A 25,598-nucleotide genomic window follows, 5' to 3' on the forward strand; every position below is an offset into this window, starting at 1 on the left:
GGAGGCAATATTGCAATTGTGATGGTTGTTCTGTGGTATTTTTTTTCCCCTAAGAATTCTTATTCAGGATAAAACACACACATATACATACACATGAACTTTAGTCTTGTAAACAAATCAAATGAAAAGAATATAACATAAGTTTAAGAGGATTTTTTAAAAAGATTTATTTATTTACACAAGAACCGGGGTACAGGCCAGATGCGCGGGAGGGTGAGAGGATTCACCAGAGACAGAGCGGGGAGCAGAACAGGCAGACTGATGAAACACACTGCTGAGGGGAGCAGCAGGCAAGACAGGGGAGATCTGTCGCGCCATGTGGGACCCTCGCCAGCCGGCTGGGATCGAACCCACGCTTCAGAGGCTGCGGACAGCTTCACAGCGCGGTGCTCAGCCACCTGCACCACGGGGGAGGCCCTAAATCAAGAAGATTTTTTTCTGAGTACTCATGTTTATTTTCAACATCAGTCACGGTCCCCTCCAGTGTCCGCAGGAACTATCCCTCCACTGCCCCCAGGCTAGAAACTGGGCCATGTGAACCACTCTATGCTATTCTTAGGTTCCAAATGGCTACACCCAAGGCAATCAATTCTTAGGGTAGCCAGCAGTGTAGGAAAAGGTGAGATAAGCCATCAGATTCTCTTCCAGAACCTGCAATAAGGAAACACTTGGTGAATGATGCAGAAAGAAAAAGCTGAGGTCAAAACAGTATACTGAGAGAAAGTGGAAGTCATTCTTGTGTCCATGTGCAGCCAGAGAAGTTAGGGAAAACAGAAACTATGAGTAAGATAAGGAAGTTAAAACTCTGAGAAAGCAGAAATAGTGAGATGGAGATGCAGACCCACAGAGTTGCTAAATGGCACATGAATGGCCGGTCACCTTTGTGAGGTGGGACAAGTCTGTTTTCTCCTTTTTATCTGACTTTACTCCAATTCATCTTCCTCTCACTAAGGTATTTGTTCTCCTGTGTTCCCACTTTTTAAAAATCACCACCAGCAGCAGTGGAAGCTCTGCTCCCAGAATAATTTTTTTGTTTTGTTTTGAGGTAACTTTAGCAGATCTGTCACTGAAACTATTTATAGTCTTATTTTGAATGATGTAATTATAGCGTGATTGTGGCTAAATACACACACACACACAAACACACACATTCACACAGCTTTTTTTTTGTTCCTGCTTCCTGAATGTGAAGGAACTGAGAAGGCCATATTCTTACTCATTTAGATATAACACATCCCTCCCAAAAGGTCATGACTGTTGAGTGCCCCTGGCCTTCTTGCTTACTCTTCTGCAAAGAGACAGGCTTCTCTCAGGGGTCTGCTTTAAGATTTGGATTTTATTGATCCCAAATAACAAAAACACTTGGAAGTAACTCCCCTCCTTCCTGAATTTAATCTTATTCTGATGAGCCCTTATCAGTGACCAGTTAGTTGTTCGCTAAAAATAGTTTCTGAAAAGGCTTAAGAATTGACTCTTTCCCTAAATAGAGAGAAACAGAATGTATAAATGGAAAATGCATCTGATATTAGGGCCTATCACTGGTCTCTTTGAGGAATATGAAAAAGAAATGTTTTGGAGCAGCAGATACTTAGCTCTGAAAATTAGCCAGTAAGGAGCTACTTGGATAATGTTGAATTTTTTTTTCACAACCCCCCCTTTGAAATAAACCAGACAGAGGTTCCTTTCACTTCCATGAGAGTTTTCAGCAAAAGGAGAAAGGAGGACTTTATAAGCTCGAAAGAGCTTCAGAGGCCATTCATAGCCTCCCTAGCATTCTCTGCCATTTCCCAGGCTGAAGGCCCTGAATGTGGCTTCTCACTATGGTCATTGTCCCTCGTGGGCACTGGCCTGGCAGCTGAGCTCTCTGAAGGTTTCGCCTTTGGGATATGGGAAGAAGTTACCATCAGACCGGTTTATAGTCTGTGCAGAGAAAAAGATGAGCCAGGAACTGTGGCGGTGGGGAGAATGAAGAATGTAGGCCTATTTTCAGTCCTCCTGAATCACACTTCCTACCTCTTGTGCCGAGAACTCCTATAGTGAGCCCAGAAAGTTCCCTACTGTGGGGGACCTAGAGAAACCATCCAGACCAGCAGAGATTTCTCTGTCTCCCTGCAAGCTGCCTCCAGGAATAGAACCTACATTGCCCACTTCTTCAAAATCTCCCCCCTGCTCTATTGCTGCTAACATTCCACTAACTTGGTGATAAGAATTCCCAGTCTTGGGCCTCCCTAGTGGTGCAAGGGGTTAAACACCCCACTATGGGGCAATCCGCAGCCTCTGAAGCATGAGTACGATCCCTGGCTGGCCAGGGAGCAACCCACATGGGGAGGCAGACCTCTCCTGTCTCGCCCGCTGCTCCCCTCAGCAGTGTGTTTTGGTCTATCTGCCTGTTTTGTTCCCCTGGCTGTCTCTGGTGGATCCTCTCAACCCCTGCATCTCTGGCCTGTATACCAGCTCTTGTATGCGTAAATGAATAAATCTTAAAAAAAAAAAAAAAGAATTCCCAGTCTTCAGGGTGGGAGTGGGTCATAAGCAGATTCTAATGACAGCCAGATAATGCCAACTATCACACTCTAGTTCACTATTTCTTCTCCTGGAAAAGCCTTGTTCTCTTATTTCTTGCTTTCTCACACATACCATGACACATTTTTTTTTTCAAATTGTGTTTGAAATGGTTATAGGTACAGCTTCCAGAGAACCCTACCACCATATCCAGTGATTCCTTAGCACCTCTGTCATATTTGCCAACTATGAATAAATTTCCCAGATATCCTTTCTTTAAGCATCTAAAATAACTCAAGAGAAAATAATCCTAAGAATAATCCTAGAAGGATTCTAGTGATATTGTGCCTCGAGAAGTACCCCATGAGTGGGATCTCAAGATGAATGAGTCCCTTTAAGGAGTCAAAGTGATGTCTGTCCATGTTTGATTCAATTATGTGGCCAAACAATTCCACACAGATAGAGGCGGAAGTCCCTGGACCCCATAAGATCTCCTCTCCTCTTCCATACTGCCTTATTCTCACTATTATATATGGTCCCTCTTACTCTGAGCCCTGTCTTCTTTGAGATTAGAGCCCAGATGGATTTTAGGTAACTGTAGATTATTTAGGAAACTTTGAAAAATAGCTGCACTTGTAATATATTATCCTCACTGTGTTATATAGGAAGCTTTCTTAGGTTTCACATGATAGAAAAATATAATTGTGGTTTAAGCAATTTTTATTGGTGAGAAGCAAGTACAGGGTTCAATCACGCTATTGACACAGCCATGCACACTCTGCTCTTCCTCTCAGACATCTTCAGGGAGCCATTTTTCTCCTGCCTGCCTATTGCCTTCTGTTCACATAGCAGTAGATCCTCATACCAAAGTGGATGGACAGTGGATGTTTTATGATCTGAGAAAGGAAGCCAGAACTCAGTTCTATGCCCACCAATAGACCTATCCTTGGCAGAGGACATTCACATTACCATGGCAGACCAGAGCAATGATAATCCATCTCTGGAGCTAACTTAGGTTTGGGCCCTGCTTTCCAAGAGCCAAGAATCTAGTTGTGTGATGAAAGAAGAGAGGCAAAGGCAGGGTGGATGGTCCTTGGGGAGGAAGCCAATCGTGTCTGCCATATCCATTCAGTCTACCAATGCCTGGAGTCACAGTTTTCTTCTTGGTGTTTTAACTCAGCAGAGTTTCTGCCCCTGTGAAAGAAAATCCATGACATGTCCAAGACATTTATAGTGAGGAAATAGTTACTTCATCACAATATTTTAGAATGATACCACAGAGGAAATTGAAAAGCAAAAAAAAAAAAAATTATTAGATACAGTACTGATGTGCTTGTAAATTGTTAGCCAACAGCTGAAGAGGAACCCTGATTTATTGTGGGATGTTTTCCATAATGTAAAGCTCTTACCATGGTTGGATTCAAGCTATTCATGGTTTTGCAATTAGCAAGCAAAGTTCCTGAAAATGTAATAGTCTGTTCTTATGCTCTCATTTGAGTTAACTCAAGAATAAAGCTAACCTATACTAACCATATTCTCTCTCTACTCAATTGTGCTGTCCATGTTTGCCTGTGTGATATCTCCATTAACCTAGCACTTATACTGCATTGTGAAGTAGTTATTATTGCATTCCACATCGCATTTCACTCAGTCCTCAAAGATGTTAAGTGTGTTCTGAATTTTCTAACTCTAGCCATTAACAGGAGGCCTATGAAAGCTTAAGGCTAGGGCTCTCCAGATGCTGGCACTTTTACCCAGGTACCAAACAAATACTTATTACTAGAACTGGGCACATTGCCATCTCATAATGCCCTTGGACTAATAAAGAGAGAGAGACAAGCTGAAAGTTTCTGGAAGCCTTTATTCTTGTTTTGAACAAAAGAAAAAAGAAAAATGTAAAGATCTCATCAGAAACAACCAAACAGAATACCTTCTGTTCTCATTGTGAATGTTCTACATTTGGGAGAAAGGTTAGGTTCCTTCTCGTTTTTTGTAACATCAAAAAGAAATTTTTCTAAAAGCACTCATATTGGCATTCATTTCTACCTTTCACTTTGCACCAAGCAACAAACTTGTGGCTTGAATGTATGGGCAGCTTTTACAACTGGTCTGTTTCCTGATTATGGAAACAACCCCGGTGTTTCTGTGAGCCGCAACATTCACTTTTCCTTTTGCCCACCTCACAGTGAGATGCAGCTGGGGAAATGTGAAATGGGGAAATGTTCCATAACGGTGAAATGCTTTTGAAAATGTAAGGCACCATTGTTTTTGTTTTAATTAGCTGCCTTGGTTTGGGCTGAGTTTTCTCCAGTCAATGAGCTTTTCCTCACAAGCAGAAAAACATTCCAGCTCCCACTCCCCTTTTTCTGAATGGCTCATATTTCATAATCTTCCCCTCCTGCCTATTGACCCAGCAGGTTGGGAAAATTCTCTTAATTGCAATTCTTCAATTGGGGTCTGTGTCGTCCTCTACAGGATTGGGTACATGAGGCAGCAGCTCATGCAACTTCTGCAATTTTACAGCTATGTCTCCTCAATGCTCTGCCTCCACTGGCCACACCCCCTCGTAATGTCACAGACTCACAGACCTGGGGCTAGAGCAGTTTTGGTGCAAGCCTCATCACAGGGTTGGGAGCAGTACTGCCCAGGAGTGATCAGCCAGGGAAGATGCCCAAAGGACAGAAAATCTTGTTTTCTCTGAAAACAAATGGCATCAATGTGATAAATATGGCCTGTTTCACCCACCCACTTCACCCAGATCCTACCTGGATTACTCCCTCTCCAAGATCCTTTGCCCTGGAGTCAGTCTTGTGAACACAGTGTCCCGGGCTTTTCAATTTACACAGGAGATTTAAGAGGTGGATTCTGCCTTTGACTGCTGCTTCATCGTGAACAACCCACTCACCCCTTTCAGAGAACAACTCTATGACTGCAACATCCTTTAAAGGAATGATTATGCTCTTCACTTTTGAAATAAAGCCCACTGTCCCAAATAAGTAATAATCTTTCAAAGTTATCCTCTCTAAGATGTCATCAGCATTTATTAATTACCCACCGAACACTGCCATAAGGATTCTGGAGAGAGAAAGAAAAGCTAGAGTGAAACTGACCCAAAGTGGGACTCAAATCAATAGGTGGAAAGCAACCAAATTTGTGTTAAAATATAAATTCTGGTTGCAAATAAGATATCTCCTCCCTGATTGACTCTTGCATTTCCCCTCAAAAGCACTTATTTCTGTGTTCTCCAAAAAGTAGGAATTAGAAGAAGCCAGAGGCATGTGGCAACCATCACGACTATTCTTGAAGCATACTTTAGGCAAAGAAAACCAGATTTTAGAATCAGCACCACTATAATATAATGTTTGTGTCCAGACACTTTACAACAATAACAACAAAATGCTTATCTTGTCTATAAGCGTGCCTCTCCTGTCCCACGTTCTTTCTCATCTGGTGGATTTGGAGCCATTTTCCTTTCAGGCTTAAACTGCTTTACAAGTGTATTGTCTGGTCACATTATACTGGAGGATAATGCCAGAGTGTTGCAGAAGGTCTTGAGAAGTTTTGTAGCAGGTAATTGATATAGCTGTTCTCAGAGAGTGGGCTGCAGAAAACTGGGAGATTGCAAGACACATTTGGGGAATTAGAAAGGTTAAAACTATTTCCACGATATTACTTAGATGCTATTTGCCTGTGCTGCTGTATTGACATTTGCACTAATGGCATGAAGACAATAGCAAGCAAGCTTGCTGGTGCCTTTACACAAGTGAAGTGGCCACCCCAGGCGGTAGGCATGTTTTTTACTGCCACAAGCTCACAGGAAAAGGAGGAAGGGAAGGAGAGAGGGGGATAGAAGATCAATTTCAGTTAAAATGTCCTTGGTAGGTCAGCAAAAATTATTAACTTCATTCAGTCTTGACCCTTGAGTGTATGTCTTTAATATTCTGTCTGACACCATGGACAGTAAGCATAAAGGACTCTGTGCCAAAGTATAATGTAGTTCAAAGAAAAACATTTGTGTGATTGCTTTGTGAGCGAACCCATCATTTTTTTTTCATGGTTACCTTGTAGGCCTTTTCTTGAAAATGGGCCCATCACTACTGAGGAAAATACCTAATCATATTTGTTGTCAATGATAAAATACAAGCTTTCAAAATATTACTTAAATTACTAATTTTGGAAAACTTATATTTGCCACCATAAACTTGGAAGCTTCTCAATACCTAAACACTTTCTGAGAGTATCTGTAGTGATACTATTAAATGTTTAATTTTTTATGCTGTATAAAAAATGCTTAAGAGGTGGATTCTGCCTTTGCTGCTTCATCGTGAACAACCCACTCACCTCTTTCAGAGAACAACTCTATGACTGCAACATCCTTTAAAGGAATGATTATGCTCTTTACTTTTAAAATAAAGCCCACTGTCCCAAATAAGTAATAAGTATCTGTAGTGATACTATTAAATGTTTAATTTTTTATGCTGTATAAAAAATGTGTGGATATTTGGAATATGTGCATACTCAGGGACAATACTCTTTAAGTGACTAAATATATGATATTACAAAACCATGCCTGTGTCCATTCAAAGGGCAAGGTAGCAGAATGGATGTTAATGGAACAAAGATATTGTTTGATATGGTTTCATATTTCACATTGAACTAATATTTAAGAAACTACCAGTTGTTGAATTTTAGCATATCTGGCGCATATCAGAAAATATGTCATTTATATCTACAATTTGCTGAAAAAGTTATTAATATGCTTTTTCCTTTTCCTACCACTTATCTGGGTGACACTGAATTTTTTTCCCATATACTTCAACCAAAACAAGATATCAAAAGAAAGTCCATTTTTAGGTGATAGAATACAAAAATATTTTTCATGTTTCTTAGTTTTAATTTTCAGCATGGTAAGTATTGATAGGTATAATCCTTATTATAAAAGTTCTTTGAGGATCCTCAATACTTTTTTTAAAACATAAAAAATCTTAAGACCAAAAAGTTTGAGATACTGGACTAAACTAGACATATTGGAAATCTAATTAGAAATCAATGAAACTAATCCTGAACAGATGTGTTAGAATTTATGCAAACCAACTGAGTCATTCCCTGTAGATGCTGCTGCAGATCCCTGCCATTGGGTGATTATTAGAACCGCTCTTCTGCAGCTTCTGTAGGACAGAGACAGTCTTACTGCTTTATAATCACCAGGCATTTGAACAAAAGTGCTTTATTTTGGATTTGGATACAAAATGTATCCAAATGGACTCCACACATGTTCCTCTAGCCTCTTGCAGCCCCAGGTTCTCTTACGTGTCACAGTTGCTGCCACTGCTTTTCATGCAGATAGAGTCGTGTCATCCAAACATGGATGATATTATAACCCTCCCCGCCTGTCCATTACATGAGACTCAGAGCCTTCTGGTCACTCTTTGCAGATGCAGACTCCATGTTTACAAGTGTCCATTGCTTCATTCCCCCCATTGTGTCTCATAAGAGACTTTCCTACCATGTTAATTTCATCACTACACGTCATTGTCCTTCAATTATACTAAAAGAATATTATTTAAAAACTCCCATCCCATTGAACTACTTTGCTTCTTAGATGCCTCAGGTCAATGTTTCATACCTATTTTGCCTCTGAATTTTCTTTTTTTTTAAAAGATGTATTTATTTATGCATACAGCAGCTGGGGTACAGGCCAGAGATGTGGGGGCGGTGAGAGGATTCACCAGAGACAGAAAGGGGAACAGAACAGGCAGGCTTACTGAAATACACTGCTGTGGGAAGCAGAGGGCAGGACAGGAGAGGTCTGCTGCGCCATGTGGGTTGCTCTCTGGCCGGCCGGGGATGGAACTCGTGCTGCAGAGGCTGTGGACTGCTTCATAGTGCAGTGCTTAACCCCTTATGCCACCAGGGAGGCCCCACCTCTGAATTTTCTTAAATTTAGCTGTTGAGGGCAATCCCCAGTCTCTGCATCCCTATTCTCTCTTTTGCACATAATTGATTTAGGAGGTACCTAATATGAATCAGATGTTATGCTAAGGACAGAGTATAGAAGGGTGAGCAAAACAGATCCAAGTTTCATGGATCTTTTAGCCTAGGATCTTTTTTCTTAGGGGGAAAATAATAAGCAGTAAGCATGCTAATAAATGTGTAATTGCAAACCTTGATGTATACCACATTGTATAGGAATGATCTACAATGTTATAAGAACAGGTAATGAGCATTTGGTTTACTGTGAAGGGTCAAGGGAGGCTGTGGCAACATTTAGTTAAAATCTGAGGAGTGAACATTAGGGGTAAGTTTGCCCCCCAGAGGGACATTAGCAATGTCTGGTTGTCACAATTAGGGTGAGGGTGCTGCTGGCATCCAGTAGGTAGATGTCAGGGATGAGACTAAACACCCTCAGATGCATTAGAAAGCCCCTAAATCAAAATATTTGTTGTACCAATGTTGGAAAAACTCACCAAAGTAAATGAACCAGGTAAATGCTAAAAAGAGAGAACAGGTGCAAAGACCTACCTTGCACTGAGCCTGGCACAGAGAAGTCATCCAATATTGAGCAGAATTTCTAATTTAAATTGATTGGCATATCACCTCTATTTTTCTTTTCTGTCACTACTTCTGTTCAGTAAAATTCTGTTTTATAAGGCAGGGGTAGGAATGAATATGACAAAACCATTTTTCTCCAAAGTGTGTATGTAACTGAAAGGTTGGTTCAAGGAAGAGAATGAAATATAGTTGACGGATGTAAGGATTTTTTTTCCATTTTAGACTGCTTAAAAATAGAAAATGACCCCTTCGTCGTTACCAGTAATATTAAACCCTAAGCGGACATTTATGGTTGGTATCCCCATATGGTGATATGAATTGAGCTGAAATGGAAATGACAGTTTTTAGGGACTAAATAGAACGGGGGATATGTGAGAGGGTGAAAAGGAACTAAGATCTGTGGGTAATATCCAGAGTCAAGGACTATGGTAACATTACTCATTCACCTAACAGTTATTCATGGATTTCACTTATCCCCAATGTCAGGGCATGGAAAAATAAAAGACTGAGGATCGAGTGAAGAGACAGATGAGCAAACAAACAGTGATAGCACTGTATGAATAATGCCCAATAGAGTTAATTTTGCATGAAGTGCTGAGAGAAGGCCTGCATCACTGATGGGGGGAGAGAGGGAATGGGAGGCCTATCCCTGTGAAGATGTCTTCACTGAAAGGGCCTGACAGACAAAAGACTTGAAAGTAGAATATGGGAGTGCTGAACAGAATGTTCAGTGAGTAGCATATGAAAAACCAATTATAATGGTGCAGCTTAAAGTGCAGTGGGTGTGTGGTGTGATTTACAGGGTATGAGTGGTAGGCTAAGAAAGTAAGGGATCGGGAGAAGTGGTAGGGGGGCAGTCATAGAGGGCTCTATGCCCTTGCTAAGAAAGCAAAGGAAAAGCATAAACAACTTGTCTTTCCTTTGCCTTAAAAAATGTCTACTCTGGGGCCTCCCTGGGGCGCAAGGGGCTAGCACAGCACTATGAAGCAGTCCGCAGCCTCTGCAGCACTAGTTCTATCCCCAGCTGGCCCGGGAACAACCCACATGGCGAAGCAGACCTCTCCTGACTCACCCCCTGCTCTCTCAGCAGTGTATTTCAGTCAGTCTGCCTGTTCTGTTCCCCACTCTCTCTTGTGAATCCTCTCACCCCCCATACATCTTGCCTGTACCCCAGTTCTTGTATGCATAAATAAATGAATCTTTAAAAAATATATATGCATTCCTTAAAAAAAAAAAAGTCCACTCTGGAACTATTGTGGAGGCTTGGTGGGAAACAGACAAGATTGGACAAGAGCATCTAGTTAGGAAACCACTGGAATTAGGAAATCAGTAGGAGTCCAGACAAAAGTATTTGATCTTGGAGAAATGGTGCCTCAATTGAGAGCAGTTAATGGGTGGGCCACAGGAATGAAGCGGTCACCATCAACAAGGAATTCTTTTTATCTTTATTTTGAGTGGTTTTAATTTTTCAAATAATCCAATTTTAATGAGAAACAAAACATTCACCGTAAAATAAAAATCAACAGAAATTTTAGAGCCAAATGCAATTAAACTTTACTGCAGAGTCTTTGAGACATTGTCATGTATAAATATACCCATCCTTAACTAATTTAAGTTGTTTTCACTTATGTAAGGAGGGAATTCCTTTCAATGTGAAGTGAGAAGTGGCTTCTAGGCCGCAGCACTGAGTCTTATCCAGAGGAATCAGTGAAGCAGGGTGGGATGACCTAGCGTGACCTGAGAGTTGTGAGAACAAGAAATTTGAAATGGTGGCCCCAATGTACAGGCCAGAAGACAAACTTGTCAGCCTACAAAAGAGGAAAACAAGGAAACCTGGAAGGCTACTTAAAACTTTGAAGCTGGGCCTCCCTGGTAGTGCACGGGCTTAAGATGCAACCTATGAAGCAATCCATAGCTACTGCAGCACCAGTTCGATCCCCGGCCAGGGAGCTAACCCACATAGCGCAGCAGACCTCTCCTGTCTTGCTCACTGCTCCCCTCAGCAGTGTATTTCAGTCAATCTGCCTGTTCTGTTCCCTACTCTGTCTCTGGTGGATCCTCCCACACCTCTGACCTGTACCCCAGTTCTTGTATGCATAAATAAATCTTTAAAAAAATAATTTAAAAAATTTTGAAGCTGTAGAAAGTTTAATAAAGTCAGTTAAAGGCGATGAGCTTATACAAGGTTAGTATAGAGTGCCAGGTCATAGCATATTGTGTAAAAGAAGTAAATGGACTTTCCCTGGCAAGCAGTGAACCTCTCAGTGAAGGACTTTCTGGGTCTTATTCATGTAGCTGGTGCAGAGGTCAACCATAAGCGATCTTTTCATATTTTCTCTCCCGACAGCATTTTTTAAAAAGAGTTATTTATTTATCCATGCAGGATCTGGGGTGCGTGCTGGAGATGCAGGGGGTGAGAGGATTCACCAGAGACAGAGTGAGGAGCAGAACAGACAAACTGACCGTAATACACTGCTGAGGGGGGCAGTGGGCGAGACAGGAAAGGTCTGCTGCGCCATGTGGGTTGCTCCCTGACCAGCAAGGCATCAAACTCATGCTGCAGAGGCTGTGGATAGCTTCATAGTGCTGTGCTTAACCCCTTGCACCACCAGGGAGGTCCTCTCCCCATAGCATTTTTATGTGGGTTTCTCTTAAGATACCTATCACTTTCTATTTTACACCATGATGAACTGTGTACAGCTTATCTCCTTTACTAGACAGTGGGCACCATGGCAGATACTTTCTCTTTTTTGAGTCTTTAGAGCATGTAGTAGAAAAACTTCACTTGCTTAGTAAAAGTATGGTAGACTTACTCAATGTTTGACTGAATGAGTGAAACTAAAAGAGGGAATGGTCTTTGGAAAAGAAACTATTTGCAACACATTCCTCACTCCCCAATATCCCCTATTTATTTCAGAGTTGAGAGCAGAAATATACTCTCAGAAAGTTTGAAGATTCCCAGCCAGTGTATCTTTTGTTTAATATTTATGGACATTCATGGGTACATATTTATGGAGGGTGTCACCCAATTTCTTACACAAAGTCAGTCAGGCATAGGGCATCAAATGGGTCAATATATATGATAAACAGTACTGTGCTTGGAACTCTGGGAACTTTAACTTAAACAATCCCCAATTAAGAACAATGATCCTACTGAAAAAGATGCAAACATACACAAAAACCCTACCCAACTGAAAAAAATTAAATGTTGCTATTTGTGACAACCTAGAGGACATTATTTTTTTTTTTTTTAAGATTTATTTATTTATATAAGCCTGGGGTAGGGGGGGTGGAGGGGTACTGGCCAGATGCATGGAGGGTGAGAGAATTCATGACCCAGAGTGGGGAGAATAACAGGCAGATGGACCGAAAACATTGCTGAGGGGAGCAGCAGGCGAGACAGGAGAGGTCTGCTGCACCATGTGGGGATCTCCCTCCCCGGCAGGGAATCAAGCCCTTGCTGCAGAGGCTGTGGACAGCTTCATAGCACTATGCTCAACCAGCTGAGCCACCGGGGAGGCGCCACAGAGGGTATTATACTAAGTGAATTAAGTCAGACAGAGAAAGACAAATATTATATCCTTTAACTCATAGGTGGAATATAAAGAAACAAAGCAAATGAACAGGCAAAACAAAATCAAACTCTTAGATGCAGAAAGCAGATTGGTGATTAACAGAGAAGGGGCTGGGGGGTGAAGCAGCAAAGGGGTCAAGTGTGCAGTGGTAGATGAAAACTAGATTTTTCGTGGTGATGGTGATGTAGTGTTTACATATGTGGAATCACAATGTGTGTATACCTGAAATTTATATAATGTTATATATCAATGTTAACTCAATAAAAAATGTATTTTTTAAAAAGAACAGTGAATGGTCCTAGGGTCATGGGGAAGGGAAGTCTCTTAATTTTCCAGGGTTCCTTCTGCTTTCCTGGTTTCACTGTCCTCAGCACGCATGTGGAAGGTCACTGAGAGAAACCTACCTCATACTTAAAGAAAGAAAGATTCCTGTTGACAGTGGCTTCTTGGCTCTGACATCTTGAAAAAGAAAATACAGCATAGTAGGCATGGAAATTGGGATTTACATCCACAAAACACCAGGAAGTTTATCTCTAACACCTAGATTGTTTTTCTTCTTTGTGACTTTTTAATAGGTGAACCCTAAATTCATTCCATGCTCTTTCTATTGGTTACATAGTTTACATATTTTCAAATGTTCGAACAAAGACAAAGAGCGCAACACAAGAACTCTTGGTCCTGCCTAGTAGTGGATATTTGGTCAGCATACTTAGTTTTTCTATCAATTGTTACTGCAGATGGCAAAATGTCTACCTGTCAACCCCACAGGGTTATTGTGAATCTAAAATTTTGTAAAATGTGTGAAAATGCTATATTAATCACCAAAGTTTATATAAGCAAATTACTTATTTTAAACTAAACAGTCTTATTAAAAATGGGCAAATAATTTGAATAGTCATTACTCCAAATATATAAAAATGTCCTACAAGCATCTGAGGGATGCTAGGCATCATTAATTATTAAGGAAATGAAACCACAATAAGATATCATCTCACACCCATCAGGATGCCTACTATTTAAAAATAATCACAAAATTTAAATGTTAGTGTGGATATGGAGAAATTGGAGCCCTTGTGCACTATTGATAGGAATGTAAAAGGGTATATCTGTTACGAAAATTGGAATGGAAAAGGCGCCTCAAAAAATTAAAAATAGAATTGCTGTATAATCTAGCAATTCCACTTTTGAATATGGAAGAATTTAAAAGAGGGTCTCAAAGCGATATTTGTAAACCGGTGTTCATAATAGCATTATTCACAATAGCCAAGAGAAGCAAGCAACCTGAGTGTTTACTGACAAATGAATACACAAAATGTTATATATACACGAATGGAATATTAGCCTGAAAAAGGAAGAAAATTCTGACACATTCTACAATGTGAATGAACTTTGAGGATAACATTCTATGCAAAATAAGCCAGTCACTCAAAAATACTGTATGGGGCCTCCCCTGGTGGTGCAGCGGTTGAGTGCTGGTCTGTGGGGCTGCCCGCAGCCTCTGCAGCGCCGGTTCAATCCCCGGCCCCTGGCAAGGGTCCCACTTGGCGCGCAGACCTCTCCTGCCGCTCCCGCTGCGGTGTCTTTTGTCAGCAGTGTATTTCGTCAGTCTGCCTGTTCTGTTCCCCGCTCTTGCTCTGGTGAATTCTCTCACCCTCCCGCACTTCTGACTGTATATTTATACAGTGCTTGTATAAATAAAATAAATAAATCTTTAAAAAAATAAATAAATAAAAATAAAAATTAAAAAAAAAAATACTGTATGATTCCTGTATCTAGATTAGGCAAATTCATAGAAACAGAAAGTAGAATGGAGGTTGCCAGAGGCTGTGGGCAGGGGGAGGAGAGGATTGGATTGTTGTATGATAAATTCAGTTTCAGTTTTATAGGAAGAAAAAGTTCTGGAGACTGGTTGCACAACAACATGAATATAACAATATTGAAGCACACACTAAAAATGGCTAAGATGATGTTTTATGTTGTATATTTTATAACAATTAAAAAATAAAAATGAAAAAAATGTGTAATTCTACTAAATCCAAGGAAATTTCAGGCTATTTATTTTTCTGACTTCTTTGTCTGCATGGATGATAAAAGTTGGAGGTTAATCATCTTATTAATTTTTTAATTGAATAAAAGGAAGAAATACTTGCTTCATAGTTTCTGAACAGCTCTCTATGCAGTAATACTTAAGTCCTCACCAATACTATAGTATAGAATAGAAAAGGAAAGTTATGTTTATATCCTGTGAGAGATGAAAGGCAGCATTTTAAACTTCATGAATTGTAATGAAATGCAAAGTGAGCAGTGCAAAGAACCTGTGTCAATAATATGGACTTTAAAAGATTGTTATAGGATTAAATGTGGGCAAAGACCGTGTCTCTCTTGCTCATCATTCCATGTTCAGCTCCTAGATTAGTCATAGAAGTTACTTAAGAGTTATGATAAATTGAATTGAATTAAAAGTCTCTAATATATTGTGGGTGATTAATATTGTTCCCTAAGCTTAGTTCTCTCGCTCTCCTTCCCTCTCTGCAGTTGCCTTCTTTGTTCCCTCTATTCTTTGTGCCTGAGACGGTTTTCTGTCCTGAGAACTCCATATGCCTAAATTCTAGATCATATTCACATCGTTGTTATAATCACTCAGAAAAAAAATTAAAAAACATTTTTCCTTGTGTTAGCCAAGGTAATATTAAAGTCAATGTTTTCATCCACTCAGATTGTTTAATTTTTAAAGAGCTTTCTAGCAATATCTTTAAAAGGTAGTCATGGTTAGAATAAATATGTATTTTATAATAAGGAAAGTTAAGAAACCAGTAGTTTAACAGAAAACATTAACTGCTTTTTAAGTTTACATTTGATTATGGGCTAACAAAAACAGTAGGAAATTTGGCAGCCATTTAATTCTGATTCTATCACGTACTGCTACTTTTAGTTTTTTTTTAAGAACAAAAATCACTTATTCTGTTTCTAAGAATTTGTTGTAAGTCACACATAACCTTCTTTATGTTGGAGTACTATAGAAGAGTAATAAGCTTTTTATTCTGTATAATTTTGGAACTAAATGAATGTTATAGTGACGGGCAATGCGGCTGCAGAGGTCCAGGTGTTGTCCAAGACCACAGGTTAGCTAATGCCAGGGCCAGATGTGGATATAGGCTTCCTAAACTAGAGTTCTTCAAGCCATATTGCTTCACTCATGTTCATAGAAGAAGTAAACAGAGTTTCCATAGCAGAAGTAAACAAAACCAAGCAACCAGTAAATACATGGAGAATCAAGATAGAGGAAACAGATGACCACAAATACTGGAGCCTTATTATTTCACAGAAACCATTGGTGCAAGATTAAAACCAATTGGGGCCTCCCCAGTGGTGCAGTGGGTTGAGTGCAGGGCTGTGAAGCTGTCCACAGCCTCTGCAGCACTGGTTCGATTCCTGGCCGGCCAGGGAGTTACTCACATGGCACAGCAGACCTTTCCTGCCTCGCCTGCTGCTCTCCTCAGCAGGTTATTTTGGTCCTTCTCTTTGTTCTGCTCCCTGCTTTGTCTCTGGTGGAGTCTCTCACCCTCCTGCGCCTCTGGCCTGTACCCCAGCTCTTGTATAAATAAATAAATCTTTAAAAAAAAAAGATTAAAACCAATTCCAGTTTTGTTACAAGTATTTTTAATGAACTGTCTTTAGCTGGTGGAACCAAACTAAATAATGGCAGGCTCAATCTAAGAACTCTGCCCATCTTCTCTTGGTTCCTGGTGGCCTTCTATTAAGAATGACCACAGAAAATTAGGTGGCATGATCTGTGTGCTGCATTCAAAGGCACACAGTGAATACAGTGCCTAGACCTCACACAGTTTTGGAACTTGGCTTGAGGCATGTGGAATTGGTAGGATTCTCCTTCTTCTCTTTTCCTCATGACACTCCAACTAACCTCTCAATGCCTACCCATACCTAGAGAAAATGAAAAATGAAAAAAGGGAGAATTATAGGGCCAAGGAAAGGAAAGGAGATGAAAGAATGGGAGACATAGGGAGAGAAAAAGAGAAATATGAAAATTAGAGAAAAGATGAGGAAGAAAAGAGAACCAGTAGGATGAGGCTGTATAAAAAAAATACTTTGATGCAGAATCACCTGGCGTATTTGTTAAATGTACACTTCTGGGCCACATTCCAGATCAGCCAAATTGGAATCCATGGGAATGACATCATTTAAAAGTAAATAAAATGGTATTTAATAAAATAATTACTCTCCTTGCTGTTAATTTGATTTCAAATTTTGTTATTTTGATTTCAAATTTGCAAATCCATTTGCTTCTTTAAAGTTAGAAAAAAATTACTCCCTTTATTTGCCTGAAAAGCTTCTCTCTTTTATTCTACACAGTCATTACTAACATTATATGCAAAAGTTGGTATATTTTCACACACATCAAAGCAGCCGGGACACAGCGCCTTCCATCAGATGGATGTGTGCTAATGAGAGTAGCAAGATAATCTCAAATGCATCCTCTGCTGTCAGAGGCACTGGTGGTGTGGGTGCAAGAAAACACACACTCCACACAAGGCAGCTTGCTCTTTTTGTTATATTTTCTAAAATACAGATCTTTTGTTCATTGTGATGCTTTTGCTTATCAGCACTTGGCTAAAGTCAGAATGTTGACTGCCATGTTAGCCATCCTACTGGAAGCCCAAATCTGTTTCCACTGTGGTGTGGCAAATTTCTGTACAGCAGAACCTGCTGTGCTAAACAATCTTGTGCAGGGTCTCTGCACTTTATGTGCTTGTGGGGTTAGATATTCTACGTCGTGTCACCATCAATCTGTCCCTGTAAAATGGTGGTTATAGTTTGAATACATGTAAGTTATCAGGTGTGTTAGTCATGGCCATGTTAGGAATCTGTACCGCAAAAGGCCTGCTGTGCAGTGATCATGTTGTCTAACCATATTGAACGGTGCCTACTGGGTAAGTGATCATGTTGTATATCCCTATCTAGCTGGGCCCGCTGTGATAGTGATCACGTTCTGTGTAATTGTGCGGCCACCCTGGGAATTTATTGTTATAGATCAGGCAACAGGGCAGAAGAGAATTCAATAACCCTGCCTGCTCTGGGCTGCTAGCTGTACCAGTGTTAGCAGAGTATTCTTCTGCTGTGGGAAACAAATCTTTGGTTTGGGGATGAAAATGAAGTTGACACTCTTAATTCTAAATACTTTGGGGCTATTCCTTCTCATCTTACTATTTCACATAGTGGCAAATTATCTCTAATTAGGATAAAGTAACTAAAAATGACTAAATCTGTACAGAATAAGGCGATGCTAAAATTAAAAATAAAAGCAAACTCGACAACTCTATTTTGTTCAAGTGGAGTGACTTTGGAGGTGTTCATAAATTTGTGAAAAAGAATAAATATCTTGCCAGATAAGTGGGCACTTAGCACTGCTTGCGAGTGATAAGCAGAATGGTTATTGTTCTTTCTTTGATTTACCTTTTGTCTGGAGAATTTCTTATCACCCAAAAGTCAAGAAAGGTTGGTAAAACCAAGTCTTATGTTCTGAGATTTTCTCTTAATTAAGCAGTATCAATAAAATAGGAGAGAAGGTAAATAAGTGATTAGCCTGGCTTAATAACTATACCAATATGCAGTTGACCCTGACCTGCATGGGTGCACTTATTGAAGATTTTCTTTTAAACACACAATATAAACTTTTGATATCCATAAATACAGCAAAGTACTCTAAGAGCATTTTTCTCTTCTTTTTTTTTAAAGATTTATTTATTTATGCATACAAGAGCTGGGGTGCAGGCCAGAGGTGCGAGGCAGGGGGGTAAGAAGATTCACCAGAGACAGTGGGGAGCAGAGCAGGTGGATTTTACTGAAATACACTGTTAAGGGGAGCAGTGGGTGAGACAGGAGAGGTCTGCTGCACCATGTGTGTCACCTCCCTTGCCAGGGATCTAACTCATGCTGTAGTAGCTGCAGATTGCTTCACAGTGCTGATGTTTAACCCCTTGTGCCACCAGGGTGGCCTGCATTTTTCTCTTCTTTATGTTTTTTAATAACATTTTTCCTTCCTCTGGCTCACTTTATTGGAAGAATACAATGTATAATACATATAATATACAAAATATATGTCAAATATTCAAGTTACTGGAAGGATGCCAGTCAACAGCAAGATATTAGTAAATTTTGAGGGATAAAAAGTTATACTTGGATTTTTAAAGGTGGGGCCGGTGTTTGGTGTCTCTAACCTACTTGTTGTTCAAGGGTCAACTGTACACACATCCAAATGCTTAAGATCCTTTGAAGCAAAAGTTGGGCAAGCTTATCTCCTCCCTCTATGACAAAGAATGAGAGAGAGAGAAGAGAAGAGAAGAGGAGTGGCTCACTCACTTCAGTCACCAGATTTGACTCTAGGGGATGTCTGGTTTTTCAGGTAGATATGTGATGACAGAGGAATTGAAAACAATCAGACACATACTTTTCAAGCATTTGTAAATTCTTCAGAAGACCTCCAGTAATGTTGCATTATGACTCCTTCAAATGTTCTTTATGATCTCACTTGTGACTTGGTAGCATTATTTCACAGATGAACACACATTCAGACATAAGCTAGCTCATGGATTATGAGGGGATTTTTCATGGGTAAGTAGCCCAACTCTTTCTGATTTTGAACAGGAGCTAACCACGAGGCCACTCAGAGAGGAACTTGAACTTTACAAATTAGCTTTTAGAATTTCCTAAAATGAGAAGAGAATGGGAGGAAGGAAGGAAGGAGGAAGGGTAAGAGAAAAGAAAGAAAAGCAGATTGTTCCCTTCAAATCTGCGTCTTCAGTCATGTGATTCAATTTATCATGTCATCGGTTTTTAAAATAACTTTTAGAAAATGAAAAATAAATCAGACTTCAGAGATCCTGATTTAGTATTTAGATATACATGTGTCCATCCTTAATGAAGATAAGATCTTTCTCTCTTTTTTTTTTGGCTTTGTTTTAACATTTTGAAAGGACAGGTTTATTAGGAAAAGGAGAAGGGGAAAGAGAGACACCAGCATAGGCACAGGTGAGCAGTGAGATCAAGATCTCATTTTGAAGGATCTAATGTTCTGTCTTTGGCAGGGTCCTCTGGCCATGATAATTTGAATAATAGTTCCATTCTCTTCTGGGATTCCAACAGGGCCAGGGAATGATTGGGGGATGAGGAGGAATACTCCATTTAATTTTAAATTGAAGAATTTAAAAGAAACTATAATCCAGAGTAGAAACTCTAAGGTCATCTTTTATGTGCTACAGTTTTGACTTTAATCCCCTGAAGCCATGTAAATAAAAAGGCAGAGGAAAGGGAAAAGAAACAGTTTTAATGTTGACTGGGCCTCTACCATTCATTGCCAGGCATTGCGTTCATGAATTTGTCATGTTCCCTCTTTTACTTCTCATGCGTAGTCAGGGACATAGGAACATTATATCTATTTCACAAACAAGGTCACAGGTTCAGCTGTATAAAAGGTCATAGAATATGGGAAGGCCATCTTTCTCTCCATAGCCCATGTGTGCTCTGTTATCTGACTTTAATTCCTTAAAATGAGTTTTTTAAAACCACCCATCTCATCATGATCATCTTCTTCACCATCATCATTATTAACACAGTAAAAGGATTTGGAAAGTGAGAAGTAAAGATTTCTCTTCACCATTACCCTTCTCTGCAATCTCATTTCCCTCACAAGAGGGAATATTTTCGTAGAATATTCTAGACATATCTGTGCCTAAAATAGGTCTCAAATGTTGTTTTATTTGGTTAACCATTTAGGCACGTTTTAAGCAGCTGGAGTTATTGCATACATGGTTTGAAATACTATGTAGGCCATTTCACCACCATGAAAGGACCAAGCAAGTCAGTAGGCCTTTCAATCAGCAAGTTCTCAATCAAACTATTACTGCCCCCAAAACTTAGTGGAGGGTATCAGGGCATGGTGAACATTGACCTTCAAGCCAATGTCCACTTCTGGAGGCCCTTTGTCCAGGTAGTCATCCTTAAATGAAAGGTCTGGGTCATATGCAGGCACAGTCTTGTGTACCAGACCTAACAGGGAATACCCAGTGCTGCAAAGGACTGCTGGTGTAAGTGAGAGAATGGGGGACTTGGCACAAGGGCATCCCCTGTGTGGCTTTAAGTCAGAAGACCTGATGTCTTCCTTTAACAGAGGATACTCTGAAGCCCTGTTTCCTTCAAAACTTGCCTTAACACAGCCGGCTAGGCTACAAAACTTACCTATGAGAACAAGCAGAGAAAGATCTAACTCCTCCCTTCCTCAGTAAAAGGTTCAATGTGGAGCTTCCCTGGTGGTGCAAGGTTTAAGTCTCATCGCTATCAAGCTATGGGTAGCCACTAAAGCATGAGTTAGATCCCTGGCCAGGGAGCTGACCCACATGGCACAACGGACCTCTCATGTCTCACCCTCTGCTCCCCTCAGCAGTGTATTTCAGTAGATCTGCCTGTTCTGCACCGCACTCTGTCTCTGGTGAATCCTCTCATCACCCCTGACCTCGTACCTCTGACCTACATCCCAGTTCTTGTATGCATGAACAAATAAATCTTTTTTTAAAAAGGTTCAATGTAAGCTCTAGAAGACAGAGCTAACAAATAATGGCTACTGCCACCAGCTAGAAGACAATCTTCATGTGGCTGCAGGTGGCAAGAACACCATTCTCCATCCCCACTGCACTCCTCAAATGTCATCTAACCTGAGATAGCAACACACAGCTTATTTATGCAAAGTCAAAATACCAGTTGGCCTTGCAGGTGGATACTCCCTCAGCTCACTGCAAGAGCAGGAGGGAAAGTTTTCTTTTCAGGAGGGAAAGTTTTCTTTTCACTGGTCTTTGTTAAACTTCTTTCTTTGCAGAAAAGGATCCTCCATAACAGTCATTTAAGGTATATATCTCTTCCTTTAATTGGACACTTTAAAGAGCCACACTTCGGGTAATTGCAGTAGAGCACAATTTTGAGCTCTCAGTGTCACCGTTTATCAGGAGACAGTGGAGAGAAAAATGCTATTCAGAAAGCATTGCCCATAGGCCATGGAGTCCGTTCATACTCCTAGGTCTGCATGTGTGGAAGTCATGAGCTCAGTTGCCCATGTCCATTCTAACTGTCAAGTTTGTGCTGGATTTTATATGATGCCATTAGCTTATATGGAGGTCACTGTAAGAAAGAGCCCTAGGATGCCCCTTTTGTGTTTATTGTAAGGGCACCATTATACCCCCTATTGCTCTGTTTATGAGATTCTTGGAATATTCCAGTTAGGACCAGAAACAATCATAAATCTCCTGAACAATCATTTGATCTAATGAACTTTGTAAACTGCGAAGCTGATAAGTTTTCCTATTTTCGTGACAAAGAAATGTCGTATTAATAGGAAATTTAGAGCCCAAATGCAAACCTAGCACATTTTAGCCACTTTTAAAAGCAAGCTGAAATACTTTCTAAAACAAGGAAAGGGGTATGGGTGAGCCAGTAAATATCTAGGTAATTATTTGGATTTTATGTCAGTGGCTTCTGTTTTTTCCCCTGCCAAGTCACCTTTAATAGCTGATGAAAGACAAGGAAACCTGTCTTCTAATTTGGAGACATAAAGTTGCTTTCCTTTCTGCTTCCTAACAAGTACTCTGGAATTTAGGGGCCTCTCAATATGCTAATACTGGAAGCTTTTGTTTAGGGGGCTCTCAATATGCTAATACCAAAAGCCTTTCTTAGAAAACAGGCCATGTTGTTTTGGGGAACAACGGAGATAAGATCAGTAAGATGTGATTGTTATTAAACCAATTTTCTTTAATTCAGGATTGCAACTGTATAGTCACAAATCTGTGCTTATAAACATTAAAAATCTGTCCTTTGGCAGGCAGGAGAGAAAAAAAGTAGGTCTGGGAAGCCACATTTACAATAGCAACCCATGTTTGTTAACAGTGGACTCCTCTCAGCTAACATTTTGGACCCCAGGGGGCTCAGGGCTCAGTGCTCTGAGCCTGCTTCAGTTGTTTGGGTCTTGCTAGCACACCAGTGGAAATAAACTGCCTTCACAGGGAGAGAGAAACTACCTTCCAAGTTACCTTTCAGAGATGCTTACGAAGAAAAAGATGCACTGGGGGAGGAGGCCAGGGTAGGCAGCTGAGACGAATAGATGTTCCAGGAGAGCTAAACCAACAGATGTGCACCCGTGCTCCCAAAGCCCCAGGCCCTCCACTCCAACTCCTGATTGAAAATGATATATGAAAATTCTAATCGTTCTATGCAACAGCGACTTCAGGTGATTGGCAGACACACTGAATTTAGAGAAGTGTGGAATTTTTCAAGGCCAACGTAACTGGAATGGAAGGATCCTATTTTACCTACTGCGGCCTTGGGTTGCTATTATTTCCTTTTTTTGAACTCAGCCACTTTTAAACCTCACTATCATGCATTTTATTAAAATAAGTAGGATCATATTGATCACCTGTATGAAACCTAGTGCCTCTCAGAAATCAAAAGCTCTAAAATAAATCTACAGAGCTGACCTACTGTTTGGGAACAGATGACTGTCCCTGTCAGGCTCATTAGCTCTGTTACAAGAGCTTTACTTATTTTGGGTATCCCTATCTAAAAGCTTGAGTGAGCGGCATCAATCTATTCCATGTGTGGGGCATTGGGTGTGTTTTCTGGTCAGAAAGGGGCAAAAAAGAGACAGACTGTCAGTGTGATTCAAAATTGTCTCAGACCCTCTGGAGTTGTGTGTTTTCAAATCTGTTTCCTTTAATTACATCTGTCTCGTTTTTTCTTTGGTTTAATAAAATACAGAGCTTTGAGGCTGATGGTATTTTAGTTTATCTGGCTCCTTTGTGGAAACTGGGAAGTAATCGTCAGCTTATACACAAGGTGGCACCCTGTGATTCCAACCAGGTCTGGTAGGAGCGATGCTGCTAAGAGTGAGCCACAGTCACACATTTTTATTTGGTGTTCCCCCCGTGGTAACTATAAAAGTGGAAGTAGAAGTTTGACCTGTCACCTCTAAGTGCAGTCTCAGTCCCGATGTCTCAAAGATTCAGAGCTGCCTCTGTAAAGGGCAGTGGAACCAGAGGGCTGATTCCAGTTGATTGTGATGAATGCAGACCCCATGTTCAGATTACATATGGAAAACACGGAAGCTTTATTGGTACTGGGCTTATTCTTGGAAATATACGGGGCAGGCGTGGGTTTGCAGTTCACATACCAACCCAATTAAGTTTCAATTGGGTTTGTCGAAATAGGAAGCCAATTAGAAAGAACGTGACATTTACAAAACTCTGAGAGAGCTGAATAGCAACTGTGTTTACTAGTTTTAAGGTTCCTTTCAAAAAGTAATTTGTTCATTATTTGGAAGCTGTCTGCACTGATTGCAAAACAGGGAAATGGAATATAATACCAATTCTTACTGCCATTTGACATTTATTGTAATTTAGACTATGGTTTTATTTTTGATATTGCTTTAAAACTGGTTTTAAATCTTGGGTGTTTATATTTTTATACTTGCTTGACTAAAAGCATGTCATTTGAAATTGATCCAGAGCATATTTGAAGTGGACTGATTTTTAGAATGACTGTACTCAGTGCATTGGATGTGGAAATTAAAATAGGATATTAGGCTGCACAATCATTTGAAATGATTGTTTTGATGCAGATGTTTTATAACAGGATCTACTTCAAAAGTTGAAATGATATTTTCTGTTTTTAGCACAGGCAAGTATATGTGTATTCAATGAATAGGTTAGAAATAAACTTCACTTTATGAAAAATAATATTTGCATACAAATAAAAGCTACTTTCCAAATGTGAAACAGAGGCATTCTGGTTTGGGTAATGAATTGGAAGCCAAGAAAACACAGACTGTGTCTCACTTGAAAAGCGCATTGTGTTATTTGCCTCAAACTGTTTTATTCCCAGCTCTATAATCATTGCCTACAGGGCAAGAAGAAAATGGAGATTTGGGGAAGAAATCAGTTACATGGTCAAAATAACAGAACAACAAAACAAGAACAGCTACGGCAAAAACCAGTTTCTGTAATGAATTTCAGATTTCAAAAATGTTTGTTTAAATTGCTTTAACTGGTTCTAAAATTCCTGTGCCCAAAGGTAAGGAGGTGGAGAGCAGGATAAGCCACAATAAGATCAAATATTGGCGGCAATAGCTAGGTCAGGTGAGAGGTCAACAAGGTGTGTGAACTCCACGCTAGAGTGGAATGGGGTATCACGGAATTTCTTCAGGTAATATATATCAACAACATATACTAGGTTCCTGTTAGGTGAGGGGCACGAAAATGGGGATACAGTGATTACCAGTAGGTGGTTCCTGTTCTCTTTGAGGTGATTGCATCTTTAGATTCTGGGCTTGCACTCTATTAGCCATTGGTGGGAAGGTCTTGGTATGTGAATCAGCAACGTTAGAATGTTGAACGGACAATAAACCAAAGAGCTTAGATAGCAGAGTGGCACTGCTGAGAAAAGTGTTTTAGAGTCATGTTAGACCTGGATTATACAACCCAGTTGTGAAAGTCATTAGTGTGGAAACTTGACAAATTCTCTCTCAGCCTTAGTCTCCTTATTAGTAAAACTGTAATTCCTCAAAGTTATAATGAGAAGGAAGTGCAGTTCAATTAATTGAGATTATATATATATATAATATGTACATCTATAAACATATAAAGTAGTATATTACAGACACTCAGTGTTTCCTTTCTTGAGAGAGTAACAATAAATATATGGACTAGAAAAAGGTATCCTTTCTGAATCTGAGAAGTGCTAGGCACCCAGGTAAAAGCCTGAATGACTAAGTTCTTCAACCACCCCCACTCCCTACCTTTCAGGCTTGAATCTAGTGCTGATTCCTACCCCCCCCCCTTTTTGTTCTTTCTTGCAGGGAACTGGAATTGTTCCAGAGGGTAGGCTCAGGGCAGGAGTGCCCATAAACTTGAGGAA

General features: G+C 40.1%; 1 long non-coding RNA gene across 1 annotated transcript; it reads right to left on the reverse strand.

Annotated features, from left to right (window-relative positions):
• Positions 1-5,851: 5,851 nt before the first annotated feature.
• Positions 5,852-19,141, reverse strand: LOC129146554 (uncharacterized). The gene is made up of 3 exons (XR_008553417.1): positions 19,008-19,141; positions 13,034-13,088; positions 5,852-6,113 (listed from the first exon to the last, which is right to left on the reverse strand). It is a non-coding gene; the product is annotated as an uncharacterized LOC129146554 (long non-coding RNA).
• Between the last annotated feature and the right edge of the window lie 6,457 nt (positions 19,142-25,598).

This window comes from Talpa occidentalis, unplaced genomic scaffold (genome assembly GCF_014898055.3).
Source record: "Talpa occidentalis isolate TD23 unplaced genomic scaffold, MPIMG_talOcc4v2.1 talOcc4.3, whole genome shotgun sequence".
Classification (NCBI taxonomy): domain Eukaryota; kingdom Metazoa; phylum Chordata; class Mammalia; order Eulipotyphla; family Talpidae; genus Talpa; species Talpa occidentalis.